Source organism: Sus scrofa, chromosome X (assembly GCF_054392235.1).
Source record: "Sus scrofa isolate SSC_HxYL_T2T_F1_AM1 chromosome X, Sscrofa_HxYL_maternal_Yorkshire_Landrace_v2.0, whole genome shotgun sequence".
NCBI classification, from domain to species: Eukaryota; Metazoa; Chordata; class Mammalia; order Artiodactyla; family Suidae; genus Sus; species Sus scrofa.
This window is the reverse complement of record NC_139401.1, coordinates 74,352,460-74,362,282: the sequence shown is the minus strand read 5'-3', so window position 1 is coordinate 74,362,282 and position 9,823 is coordinate 74,352,460. Positions and strand designations below refer to the sequence as shown.

Below are 9,823 nucleotides of genomic sequence, written 5' to 3'. Positions count from 1 at the left end.
TTAAGGATCCGGTGTTGCCAGAAGCTGTGGTGTTAGTCGCAGATGCAGCTCGGATCTGGCGCTTCTGTGGCTCTGGCATAAGCTGGCGGCTACAGCTCCGATTGGACCCCTAGCCTAGGAACCTCCATATGCTGCAGGTGCAGCCCTAGAAAAGAAAAAGGTAAAAAAACAATAAACTCACACACCTATAGTCAACTAATCTATGACAAAGGAGGCAAGAATATACAATGGATGGACACACACACACACATCTCCATACCTAGTTCAAAAAAAATTAAAAAAAAAAAAAGAATATACAATGGAGAAAAGACAGTCCCTTCAGTAAGTGGTGCTGGGAAAACTGGACAGTCACATGTAAAAGAATGGAATTAGAACACTCCCTAACACTATACACAAAAATAAACTCTAAATGGATTAAAGATCTAGGTAGAAGACTGGATACTATAAAAGTCTTGTAGGAAAATATAGGTCAAAAACTCTCTGATATAAACCTCAACAATATCTTCTCAGATCTACTTCGTAGAGTAATGACAACAAAAACAAAAATAAACAAATGGGACCTAATCAAACCTAAAAGTTTTACACAACAAAGGAAACCCTAAACAAAACAAAAAGACAACTCACAGATTGGGAGAAAATATTTGCAGATGGAACAACTGACAAGTGATTAATCTCCAAAATATATAAACACCTCCTGCAGCTCAATACCAAAAAAACAAACAACCCCATCAAAAACTAGACACAAGATCTAAACAGACAATTCTCCAAAGAAGAAATACAGATGGCCAAAAAAACAAATGAAAAGATATTCAACATCACTAATTATTAGAGAAACGCAAATCAAAACTACTATGAGTTTTGGGATGGAAATGGTATAAAATCAGGTCATGATGATCATTGTACAACTATAAATGTAATAAAATTCATTGAGTAATTAAAAAAAAACTACTATGAGGTACCACCTTATACCACCCAGAATGGCCATCATCAAAAAGTCTGCAAACAATAAATGCTAGAGAGGGTGTGGAGAAAAGGGAACCCTAATACACCGTTGGTGGGAATGTAACTTGGTGCAACCATTATCCTCAAAAAACTAAAAATAGAATTATCATTTGAGTTTCTTTCTTTCTCCATTCCTGGGTGAGAGGTCCCTTCATTGCTGGGAGCCAGGGTCTCTACTTGTCCTTTTTAAAGGGGAAGAGGGTGTGTATAACTATATAAGCATTTGAAGATCTTTCCTGAGCTGCCTTACCTTGTTTCGCCCCCAGGCTGGAGAAAACCCCTGAACATGTGAACATGTGGAACCCCAATGCCGGGCAGCCAGGGCCAAATCCATAACCCCTAAGGTCAGGTACCCTGGAGGTTGCAATCCTGCCTATCCACCACCTGCCAATCCTCCCTTTCCTCCAGGCCCCTTTCCCACTCCCCTGGAAGTGCCCCAGGGGAATCCAGCTTTTCCACCTGGTGGGCCTTGTTATACTATGCCATATCCAGGGCATCCAGGATGCCAGCCCTCAGGTCCCTACCCACCAGCTGCCTATGGCAGGCCTCCTGTGAATCCATTGGCTCCTGGCATGGTAGGACCAGGCATGGTGATGGACAAGAAGATGAAGAAGAAAAAAGAAGAAAGCTCATAAAAAGAAGTACAAACACCACAAGCATGGCAAGCATTCCACCTCCTCCTCCTCTTCCAGCAGTAACTCTGACTAAATACAGGGCCTGGACCCTTCCCTCAAGTCTCTCCAGTTCTGCTCTCCCATCAAGCTTCAGATGCCATCTTGCCCTGGGGGAAATTAGCCCTCCTGTCCTACCCTTCCACCCTCACAATCTGGGCCTCACTCAGCTGTTCATCCCTCACTGGCTAGAGGAAATGGGGAAAGAATTGCCATAAGCTAGTTTGGATAGAACTTTTAGCTGATGAGTTTTGCAGGAGAACTATTTTCTGAAGATGGTGAGAACTTTGGGCTAAATGCAGAATACAAGTCTGAGATCTGTAAAATATGATTCTTTACTCTTCCTTTGTAATACTAACGATTGGGGAGATGCTGTGAAAATTTATTTATGGAAAAAAAGTCTGTACCTTTTTTGTGATTGTGGCATACTTGGGTGATTTAGTGGCAAATAAATGTTTTGCAGCAAAAAAGAAAAAGAAAAAGAAAAAAGAATTATCATTTGATCCAATAATCCTACTCCTGGACATCTATCCAGGGATAACCATGACTCAAAAAGGTACATGTATCCCAATGTTCATTTCAGCAGTATAAGTGATAGCCAAGACATGGAAGCAACCTAAATGTCCATCACCAGAAGAGTGGATAAAGAAGATGTGGTACATATACACAATGGAATATTACTCAGCCTTTAAAAGGAAAGAAATAATGGCATTTGCAGAAACATGGATGGACCTAGAAATTATCACGCTAAGTGATATTAGTCAGATAGTGAGACACCAACATTATATGCTATCACTAACATGTGGAATCTGAAATAAGGACATGATGAACTTCTTTGCAGAACAGATACTAAATCACAGACTTTGAAAAATTTATGGTTTCCAAAGGAGACAGTTTGGGGGGTGGGGGGATGTGCTGGGGTTTAAGATGGAAGTGGGTTGCGACCATCCTTGTACAACTATAAATGTAATAAAATTCACTGAGTAATAAAAAAAGGATACAATGAACTTCTTTGCAGAATGGATACTGATTCATAGACTTTGAAAAACATGGTTTCTAAAGGAGATAGGTTGTGGGGGAGGGATGGGCTGGGGGTTTGGGATGGAAATGTAAAATTAGGTTGTGATGATGATTGTACAACTATAAATGTAGTAAAGTTCATTGAGTTAAAAAAATAAAAAATAAATAAATCCAATAACACATAAAATGGTCATATACTACAACCAAGGGGGATTCATCCCAAATCTACAAGGATGGTTCAACATATGCAAATCAATCAACATCATATATCACATTAACAAAAGAGAAGTCAAAAACCACATGATCATCTCAACAGATGCAGAAAAAGCATTTGACAAAATCAACATCCATTCATGATAGACATGGTCACTGAAGTGGGTATAGAGGGAAGATACTTCGACATAATGAAAGCCATTTATGACAAACCCGTAATCAATACAGTACTTAATGGAGAAAAGCTGAAATCCTTCCCACTAAAATCTGGAACAAGACAAGGATGCCCACTCTCACCACTTTTGTTTAACACAATGTTGGAAGTCCTAGCCACAGCAATCAGACAAACAAAAGAAATAAAAGGCATCCAAATTGGAAGAGAGGTAATAAAATCATCAATATGTGCAGATGACATGATACTATACATAGAAAACCCTAAGGACTCCAGACAAAAGCTATTCAAACTGATAAACAAATTCAGCAAAGTAGCAGTATACAAGATTAACTTTCAGAAATAGGTTGCATTTCTGTATACTAAAAATGAAATATTATAAAAGGAATATTAAAAAACAGTACCTTTTAATATGCCACCCCACAAAAAATACCCAGGAATAAACCTACTCAAGGAGGTGAAAGACTCATATACTAAGAACTGCAAAACATTAATCAAAGAAACCATAAAAGACCCAAAATTGCCAAAGCCAATCCCGAGGGGGGGAAAAAAAAAGCAGGGCCGGTAATTCTCCCAGACTTCAGACAATATTACAAAACTAAAGTAATCAAGACAGTGTTGTACTGGTCCAAAAACAGTAATACAAATCAATGGAAGAGAACAGAGAGCCCAGAAATAAACCCACACATAGTCAATTAATCTTCAACAAAGGAGTCAGGAATACACAAAGGGAAAAAGACAATCTCTTAAGCAAATAGGGCTCAGAAAATGGATAGCTGCAAGTTAATAAATGAAACTAGAACACACCCTCACTCTACGCACAAAAATACTCAAAATGGCTTAAAGACGTAAACATAAGACATGACACCATAAAACTCCCAGAAGAGAATATAAGCAAAACATCCTCTGACATCAATTGTACCAATGCTTTCTTAGGTCAATCTCCCAAGGCAATAGAAATAAAAAATAAATAAATAAAGCAATGGGACCTAATCAAACTTACAAGCTTTTGCACAATAAAGAAAACCATAAAAAATAAATAAATAAAACATGCAAAACAAAAAAAGAAAAGACAACCTAAGTGTTAGGAGAAAATTGTTGCAAAGATGCAACCAACAAGGGCTTAATCTCCAAAATATACAAACAACTCATATAACACCACAACAAAACAACAACCCAATTAAAAAATGGGCAGGAGATCAAAATAGACATTCTCCAAAGAAGATATACGGATAGCCAGTAGGCACATGAAAAGATGCTCAAAATCACTAATTGTTAGAGACATACAAAAATACAAATCAAAAATACACTGAGGTACCATCTCACACTGGTCAGAATTTCCATCATTAATAATTCTACCAATAAAAAATTCTGGACAGGGGTGGAGAAAAGGGAACCCTCCTACACTGCTGATGGGAATATAAATTGGTACAACCACTATGGAAAACAGTATGGAGGTTCCTCAGAAAACTAAAAATAGCATTAGCATAGGATCCAGCAATCAACTCCCGGGCATACATCTGGGAAAATAAATAAATAAATAAATAATTCAAAAAGATACATTCAAGCCACTGCAGCGTCCCCCAGAGAGGGGGCACCAGAAAGGCCCAGATGGAGATGGAGCCCATTCCTGGCAGTGAGGTGGGCATTGACCCCCTCGTGGCCGCAGCCACTGAAGCATCTGTGCCTGACGCCAAGGCCAACGGGCAGCAGTCCTCACACCTCAGGCCGAGGAGTCCCCACTCCGGCTGCCACCGTCGCCGCCTGGAGAGCTCGCCCGCAGGTGGCGGGGCCAGAGCTGGAGGTGAAGGAGCTGCCTGCCTGAGTGGTCCAGTGGGCTGCAGCGGTGACTCACGAAGGGCCTGAGACCTTCCACCTTCCCCTGCGCCGCCACCCCAGCAGCTTCCGGCTCCGGAGGAGCACCAAGAACCACCGCTGCCCCAGCCCACAGTCCCAGCGCAGTGGGCAGGGAGTCCGGGGTGTCGCAACCAATCCCCCACTCGGAGGTGCAGGTCACGCTGGACCACCTCATTGAAGATGCGCTCATTGTGTCCTTCCGCCTGGGGAGAAGTTCTTCGGAGTCCTCATGGATCTGTCCAAAAGGTTTGGGCCACATGGGACCCCTGTGACGATATTTCCCAAAAGGGAATATAAGGATAAACCTGAAGCCATGCAGCTCCAAAGTAATACATTCCAAGAAGGAGCAGAAGTGAAGTGTGAAGTGAATGGTGCTGTTCCCAATGTCTCTTCTGTACCGCCTCCCAAGCTGAGCTTGGCTGAAAGCCTGTGGACTTCCAAACCACCGCCTCGCTATCCTCCCCCTTTGTTTATCAGAGACACATATAACTAATCAATACCTCAGCCACCTCCTGGGAAAAGTAAGCGACCCAAGCGAAGACTGTACACGGAAGAACCTACTGAGTTTAATGAATGCTATTAAACTACAACCCAGGCAAGTCTTGTGTGACAAATGTAAAAACAGTGTTGTTGCTGGGGAAAAAAAAGAAATTAGAAAAGGTAATAGTGCAAGTGACTTTTCTAAATATGAAGATAAAAAAAGGAGAAATGAAAGTGTAACTACTGTGAACAAAAAACTGAAAACGGACCATAAAGTGCATGGGAAAAACCAAAACGAAAGCCAGAAAAGAAATGCTATGGTTAAGGTTTCAAATATTGCTCAAGGCAGAGGCAGAATACTCAAAGTTTCTGCTCAGGCAAATTCATCAAAAGCTTGGTTAAGTACTAAAAAAGCATTCCAGGAGTTCCCGGCGTGGCACAGTGGTTAACAAATCCGACTAGGAACCATGAGGTTGCCAGTTTGATCCCTGGCCTTGCTCAGTGGGTTAAGGATCCAGTGTTGCCATGCGCTGTGGTGTAGGTGGCAGATGCAGCTCGGATCTGGCGCTTCTGTGGCTCTGGCATAAGCTGGTGGCTACAGCTCCGATTGGACCCCTAGCCTGGGAACCTCCATATGCTGTAAGAGCGGCTCAAGACAAGGCAAAAAGACAAAAAAAAAAAAAATTAAAAATTAAAAAAATAAAAATAAAAAAGCGCTCCAGAGCAAGAACATGGATCGTGCAAAATCTTAGGAAGTGTTGAAAATTGAAAAAAGGCACAGAAAAAGCAAAGACGTCTCTATGTCCAGAAATGTTCATTCAGGAGTTTCCTTCGTGGCTCGGTGGTTAACGAACCAGACCAGGATCCGTGAGGATGTGGGTTCAACCCCTGGCCTTGCTTAGTGGGTTAAGGATCTGGCGTTGCCGTGAGCTGTGGTGTAGGTCTCAGACATGGCTCAGATCCTGCGTTGCTATGGAGTAGGCTGGCAGCCGTAACTCTGATTTGACCCCAAGCCTGGGAACTTCCATATGCCTCAGATGCAGCCCTTAAAAAAAAAAAGGCAGAAATGCACATTCAAAAGTCCATTTAACACATGGTTATCAGAATCCTAGGTCAGGTTCCCTTCCACCCCGGGTTCATTTAAAACCACAGAGGTACAGGAATGAAGAAAATAACTCTTCTCTGAAGAAAGGAAGGACTGGAGAAAATGCAGAGTGGCAAGATGGCACACAAGCCCCAGTCCAGCTGCACCTCTACCTGCTTAGCCAGCAAGGCCCCTTCAGAAAATCAGAGTCCTTCCAAAGGCCCTGAGGTTCAGGACACAACTGAAGTGCTTGTCCCTGGTAAACATGATGAACCACAGACTCTGGTGAAAAAGGCCAATGAAAGCAATATCTCTGTTTACATGACCCCAAATCGAAAGCAATCTGACTCTTTCAGTGCTTCAGTGTGTAGCATTTATAGTACAGATGATTTGAAATCTTCCAACTCTGAGTGTAGTTGTGAAAGCTTTGATTTTCCTCCAGGGCATATGCATGCACCTTCCACCTCCTCCACTACCTCCTCTTCAAACGAAGAGAAAAAGCTCAGTAATTCCTTGAAAATGAAAGTCTTTTCCAAAAACATCTCTAAGTGCATCACACCAGATGGCAGAACCATATGTATAGGGGACATTGTTTGGACCAAGATATATGGCTTCCCCTGGTGGCCAGCCAGTATACTTACTATAACTGTGAGCCAGAAAGATAATGGCCTTTTAGTCTGACAGGAAGGCCATATTTCATGGTTTGGGTCTCCAACATCTTTCCTGGCTCTTTCAAAATTCTCCCCCTTTTTAGAAAACTTCCAGTCATGCTTTAATAAGAAGAGAAAGGGCCTGTATCACAAGGGTATCGCAGAGGCAGCTAAGGCTGCCAAGCAGCTGACCCCTAAATTTCGGGCTCCGTTGACACTGTTTGAAACATGAACATGGGAGTTCCCGTCGTGGCACAGTGGTTAACGAATCCGACTAGGAACCATGAGGTTGCGGGTCCGTTCCCTGGCCTTGCTCAGTGGGTTAAGGATCTGGCGTTGCCATGAGCTATGGTGTGGGTTGCAGACGCGGATCCCACGTTGCTGTGGCTCTGGCGTAGGCCGGTGGCTATAGCTCCGATTAGACCTCTAGCCTAGAAGTCTCCATGTGCCAAGGGAGCAGCTCAAGAAAAGGCAAAAAGACAAAAAAAAAAAAAAAAAAAAACCATGGACAGCAAGGTAGGCACGAACCTTTGGAAGGCACCACAGATTTTCTAGTCTATGAAATAGCTTGGCCAAACTGGAGAGAGAAATTGCACTCGGTTGGCTGCTTTTTTATTCTTAACCTTATAGCCATTTTTAGATTGAGAAGCTTAAACTGAACAAGCAATCAAATTTTGTCTTAAGGAAGTGAGGTTTTAGCAGTATTTTTCAGTTTTGAAATCTAAAATCATCCCAAGGCATAGGAGCCATAGCCTCAACTGAAAATGAATTTTTGCAGGGACTGTTAATTTCCATTTCTACCTAGTACTGTGTATATGTGTATATCTACACATAGATACATAATACACATACAAAATATAGCCTGTCACTGCCATGGCATATTTGGGATCATAGTAAGGGCAGGTGAGCTGGGGGGGAATAGTGTGGATGTTTAATGACTACTTGTTTTTTAATTAATGAACACTTAGCTGTTCTATGTGCTAATGGCACAAGAGTTTGATACTTTGTAGTTCCACGAACTGAGATGCTTGCTCTTGAGTTGCCGACTGAGGAAATAGCCCAGTATTGGGGAATTAAGGCTATCAAGGCTGGCTAGGTTTGAATTATCACTCTCTTTTGTCTAATGGAGGTTTAAAAACTTTCAAACTTCTGGGTTGGGAGTTTAGATAGGTTTGTCTTTGGATATGTTAATAGTTGACTGCTAAATTTGGTCAAATTTCTCCTGATGAAAGATAATATGAGAAAAAGAATGTGTGTGTATATACATATATACATACGTATATGTATGACTGGGTCACTTTGCTGTACAGCAGAAATTGGCATAACATTGTAAATCAACTGTATTCTAATGGGACTTACAGACTTCCATAGACTTTTCAGATAAGTTTTGGAAGGTTTCAACCCATCCTGTGAAAGTATCAACAAATACCAGAAGATATTTATATCCTGATGGTGGGGGCATTTGGGTGAAATCTAATTGCCAGTCTTCCCCCAAATATGCCCCTCAATGTTGAATTTGCCTGAGTAACAGAGGGGGGATTGGATGGGTCTGTGGGTTATTATGGCACATAAATTACAAGCAAGAATTTCTCATTTTCCTGTTCTTTTAAGCCCCTTTCCTAAAAAGGCCTTTTGCATCAAGTCCTATAGGGCATCTCTCCTGCAGTGAATGGCATCGTGTGAGCTCTTAGTGAATTTCCATTGTTGGGCCTCATGGATTAGAGCCTTACCCTCTTTTTTATACCAGCCTGTGTGTGCTTCCTTTAATATTGGCGAAGGCTAGGGAGTCGGGGTGGCAGGGGGCGGGGGAGGTGCATTTCCTAGGCCCATAATTTGCTCAAGCTCCTGCAATCTAAATATCTGTTTTGCAACTTCATCAGCTTTCCTGTTCCCTTGACACAAAAAAAGATCCATCCTCTGATTGCCCCTACAATGGATTACTGCTACCTGGGTCAGGAGCTGTACTATTTCTAAAAGAGCCAGAATCAAATCTTCACGTTTTATGGAGGAATTTCTATCAGTTAACATTCTTCTTTCTTTCCAGATGGCAGCATCAGCATGTAGCATTTAGGATCAGTAAAAAAATTTAATTTCTTATCCCTCCTTAAATTGTAAGGTTCTCATTAAAGCAATTAGTTTAGCTTTCTTGAGTGATGTCTGGGATGGCAGGGCCTTGGCTTCTATTACTTCATCTAGACTAACTATGGCATACCCTGCCTTTCAGATTCCCATTTCTATAAAACTACTCCCATCACTAAACCACTCGACCTCATTGTCATTTATTAACTATTTCAGATTTGTTTTTGTTGGTCTTTTTTTTTGCCCCTTATCTCTTATTCTCTTCTCTTGTGGTTTGATGACTTTTTTTTTTTTTTTTTTTTTTTTTTTTTTTTTGCTTTCTAGGACCTCACCTGCAGCATAAGGAAGTACCCCAGCTAGGGGTTGAATTGGAGTTATAGCTGCCAGCCTGCACCACAGCCTTGGCAATGGAGTGAGGCCAGGGATTGAACCCACATCCTCATGGATACTAGTCAGGATCTTAACCCACTGAGCCATGATGGGAACTCCTTCATGACTATCTTTAGTGTTGTATTCAAGTTGCTTTTTCTTATTTGTGAGTGTATCTATTGTGGATTTTTGGTTTGTAGCTACCCTGAAGTTTTGATATAGGAGT

The 9,823-nt window shown here is 41.7% G+C and overlaps 2 pseudogenes; both read left to right on the top strand.

Annotated features, from left to right (window-relative positions):
• Positions 1-1,296: 1,296 nt before the first annotated feature.
• LOC100520415 (proline-rich protein 13 pseudogene) lies at positions 1,297-1,827 on the top strand (annotated as a pseudogene).
• A 1,270-nt stretch (positions 1,828-3,097) lies between these two features.
• On the top strand, positions 3,098-7,381 carry LOC100520879 (PWWP domain-containing protein 2A-like; annotated as a pseudogene).
• Positions 7,382-9,823: the final 2,442 nt, after the last annotated feature.